Source organism: Homarus americanus, unplaced genomic scaffold, assembly GCF_018991925.1.
Source record: "Homarus americanus isolate GMGI-L3 unplaced genomic scaffold, GMGI_Hamer_2.0 scaffold4590, whole genome shotgun sequence".
Taxonomy (NCBI): Eukaryota; Metazoa; Arthropoda; class Malacostraca; order Decapoda; family Nephropidae; genus Homarus; species Homarus americanus.
Window position 1 is genome coordinate 193,029 of NW_024720342.1, and position 4,708 is coordinate 197,736.

Sequence of the window (4,708 nt, forward strand, 5' to 3'; positions counted from 1 at the left end):
ATTCTCCCACCCTGCCATCTGATATTTCCCCACCCTATTTCCTCTGACTCTTCTCCATACCTTCCTCTGACTCTTCTCCCACCCATAGCTACACTCCCCAGCTCTTCCCCCACCCATAACCATCTGACTCATGCTCCACCCATAGCTTCCTCCTATTACCCAGCTTCCTCCCCAGCTCTTCCCCACCCCTTAACTTCCTCCCAACTCTTCTCCACCCCATAGCTTCCTCCCCAGCTCTTCTCCACCCCATAGCTTCCTCCCCAGCTCTTCTCCACCCCATAGCTTCCTCCCCAGCTCTTCTCCACCCTTTAAGGTTCCTCCCAGTTTCCCTTGTTTTTCCTCTTTTCTCTTCTCCTCCCTCCTCCGTTATGGATAGTTTCCCCTCGACGCTTCCATCTCGCCTCTTCCTTATTTTTCTTCCTATTTTTTCTCCTTCCGTTTGTTTCACCTAATACTTTATTCACGGTTCCCCTCTTCCTCCACTTCCTCCTCTATTTCTTTCTTTCTTCTTCTTCTTCTTCTTCTTCTTCTTCTTCTTCTTCTTCTTCTTCTTCTTCTTCTTCTTCTTCTTCTTCTTCTTCTTCTTCTTCTTCTTCTTCTTCTTCTTCTTCTTCTTCTTCTTCTTCTTCTTCTTCTTCTTCTTCTTCTTCTTCTTCTTCTTCTTCTTCTTCTTCTTCTTCTTCTTCTTCTTCTTCTTCTTCTTCAGCCCTTCTTCTTCTTCTTTGTTGTTCTTTCTTCTTCTTTCTTCTTCTTCTTCTTCTTCTTCTTCTTCTTCTTCTTCTTCTTCTTCTTCTTCTTCTTCCTTTGCCTTCTTCTTCTTCTTCTTCTTCTTCTTCTTCTTCTTCTTCTTCTTCTTCTTCTTCTTCTTCTTCTTCTTCTTCTTCTTCTTCTTCTTCTTCTTCTTCTTCTTCTTCTTCTTCTTCTTCTTCTTCTTCTTCTTCTTCTTCTTCTTCTTCTTCTTCTTCTTCTTCTTCTTCTTCTTCTTCTTCTTCTTCTTCTTCTTCTTCTTCTTCTTCTTCTTCTTCTTCTTCTTCTTCTTCTTCTTCTTCTTCTTCTTCTTCTTCTTCTTCTTCTTCTTCTTCTTCTTCTTCTTCTTCTTCTTCTTCTTCTTCTTCTTCTTCTTCTTCTTCTTCTTCTTCTTCTTCTTCTTCTTCTTCTTCTTCTTCTTCTTCTTCTTCTTCTTCTTCTTCTTCTTCTTCTTCTTCTTCTTCCTTCTTCTTCTTCTTCTTCTTCTTCTTCTATTCAGGACTTCTGTTAATATAGCTCGGGCTTATAATGGCAGCTGAACTTCCCCAGTACGTTAACGTTGCGGGGCTATATTAGTGGAGCATATATTAACGACACGGAGCATTACATCAAACGGAACGTATTAAATCAGGTCCTATGATAAACGGAACACCAGAGATCCGGGTCCTATGATAAACGGAACACCATAGATCCGGGTACTACGATAAACGGAACACCATAGATCCGGAATACTACGATAAACGGAACACCATAGATCCGGGTCTCAATGACGGCATGAAACGTCCTATAATCGACTGTATACAGCACGACGGTTATTAGGACGGCTGGGAGACACTCGCTGAATCATGTGTGTGTGTGTGTGTGTGTGTGTGTGTGTGTGTGTGTGTGTGTTTGTGTGTGTGTGTGTGTGTGTTCTCCTCTCCTCTCAGTTGTGATAGGGTGGGAGGAAGGTCGTGGGAGAGAGAGTAAAAGCTCCTTAACAGTTGATATAATCGGCACTGAGGCTTTATATTAACGGCACAGGTCAAGGAAACAGATTGATATGATATCATGTAGATGGTCTGTGAAATTATCCTAAAAAGGCCCGGACCATTTAAATGGGACGAGAAACTATCCTAAAAAGTCCGAAATATTTAATTAAATGAGACGAAAAACTATTCTAAAAGGCCCAGAATATTTTAACGAGACAAGAAACTATCCTAATAGGCCCGGGTTATCGATAAGAACTTCCCAGAGCCCTCACATAAAAGGGTCAAGAATTTCCCAAGCACACCACGAGTTTCCATCATAATCCTTTAAAAAAGTCTTAGGCCGGATAAAAGGTATTGGAACCAGATTAAAGGTACTGGAGCCGGAATAAAGGTACTGGAGCCAGATTAAAGTTACTGGAGCCAGATTAAAGGTACTGGAGCCGGAATAAAGGTACTGGAGCCGGAATAAAGGTACTGGAGCCAGATTAAAGGTACTGGAGCCAGATTAAAGGTATTGGAGTCAGATTAAAGGTACTGGAGCCGGAATAAAGGTACTGGAGCCAGATTAAAGGTACTGGAGCCGGAATAAAGGTACTGGAGCCAGATTAAAGGTACTGGAGCCGGAATAAAGGTACTGGAGCCAGATTAAGGTACTGGAGCCGGAATAAAGGTGCTGGAGCCAGATTAAGGTACTGAGCCAGATTAAAGGTACTAGACCGGAATAAAGGTACTGGGCCGTTAAAGGTACTGGAGCCGGAATAAAGTACTGGGCTGAATTAAAGGTACTGGAGCGGAACAAAAGGTACTGGAGCCAGATTAAAATTACTGAGCCAGATTAAAAGGTACTGGAGCCAGATTAAAGGTACTGGAGCCAGATATTAAGTGGATCAGAACTGGATAATAAAGTTACCTATAGCCAAACAAAACAAAAGGGAGCCGGGATCGAATGATTAAGAAATCCGAGGCCGGAAAATACAAACTGAAGCCGGGACTGGACAATACCAGACCCCGAACCCGTGAATATACCAGATGAAACCCGGACAATACCAGACGAACCCAGCCGGACAATACCAGAAAGCAGACCTGGAGCGGACAATACCAAGCAGACCTGGAACCGGATACCAAACAGACCTGGGCGGACAATACCAAACGAACCTGGGCCGGACAATATGGGTGACACAGGGTCTCCAAACAACCAGACAGACCCATTTCCTCCCCCTCCCCTCCCCCTAGTCTCGACAATCATCCTCCGTTTTGTGACTCGCTGGGGGAGAGAAGCTGCTACTGCCTGGACCTCCTCTCCCCTTCCTCCCTCCCCTCCTCCCTTTTTGGTCCATCAATCTGGCGTGCGATCAATAGACATCGGACCGACTCGGGGCATCACGACCGCCTCCGACACTTCTTTTCGGTCTCTTGCATAATGTTTCGTACACCAGAGGGAGGGGTCCTCTTTCCACTCTCTCTCCCTCTCTCCTTCAGTACTTCCCTTCCTCCTTCCCTCTCTCCCTCCGTGCTTCCCTCCTTCCTTCCCTCCATCTGTCTTCCCTTCCATCCCCGCTTCATTTCCTCCCCTTTTCCTTCTTTCCTTTCATTCGTCGTGCCTCCCTTCCTCCTCCTTTTCACTTACTTTTCCTTCCTCCTCCCCTCCCCTCTTACCCTCGTTTCTCTTCCGTCCCCCTTCCTTCTCTCCTCTCCCTCCTTGCAGCTTCCCTCTCCCCCCTCTGTTACTCTCCGTCTGTCCGTCCCTCTCTCCAGTCAGTCCGTCCCTCCCTCCTCCTCCTCCCCTCTTCCCACTGTCTTGGTTTACGTGGCTTGGTAATGAAATATAAAGTCCCCCCTCCCCTCCTTTTCCTCTCATCTCCCCTCCCTCCACCTTCCCTCCTCATCCTTACCGCTCCTCCCTTTCCCCTCCCTTCCGACTTCCTTCCCTCACCTCCCCCCGGTTCCCTCCCGAAAGTGGTCGGTCGGGAGCCGTTCTCGGGAATGGGAATGGGAATAACTCGGTGGCGGCGGCGGTGGTGATTATCCCGCTAACAAGATGTTAATGACCAGATGACAGCAATATGCCCGCTCTGACGGTGTGAATATAGAGGAGAAGAGTGGAAAGGAGGAAGAAGGTATTACCTTTATTCTCTCTCTCTCTCTCTCTCTCTCTCTCTCTCACTATAAAAACACTATAGGTTTTCTCCTTTCTACCGCAATGCCTTACTCCCTAACCCCTACCCCTTATCCCCACCCATTCCCCATCCCCTCTCATCCCCTCCCATCCCATACCCTGTACTGCTGCTCTACCTATTCCACAAATCACTCTGGCTCTTTACTAAGGGGGATACAAATTTACTTACTACTGTATGTATAGTCAGGTTTAAAAGTAAATTAAGAAGTAATAATAATAATAATAATAATAATAATAATAATAATAATAATAATAATAATAATATCAATAATAATAATAAGAATGAAGTAATAACTCAGGAAGTAATATTAGTAAGTACCTGTGAAATAAGCTTTCAGTAGGTGACACCAAAAAGGGTGTACTCGTATTCTGGCTTGCGGGGAGTGTAAAACAGTCCAGACTATAGATTACTTTGGGGTGGTGTCTGACCTAGGTCAGTTTATACCAGGGAATAAGGTGGCCAGAAGGGGGGTGGGTACAGAATTTATTGGTTAAGGTGGGGAAAGGATGGAAGGCATGCTGGGGCTCAAGACACAGCCAGACATGAAGGATAGAGAAGTCACGACAGATAGTAATGGGGGCAAAGGTTGGAAAAGAAGTTTAATGAGTTTAACAGAGGGGGACGACACCCCTTGTTTTACATATTACAGAGTTTGTTCGCTAACTAAGTTGCACAATGGTTACTTTAGTAGACAATGATTAGACTGATTTTACAATTACAAGTTTATTAAAATCTTATACTGTATTAAGTTATGGACTCACTAGATTGTGACTTGTTAAATATGATCTTATATCATCGAAGTTTAAATCTAAG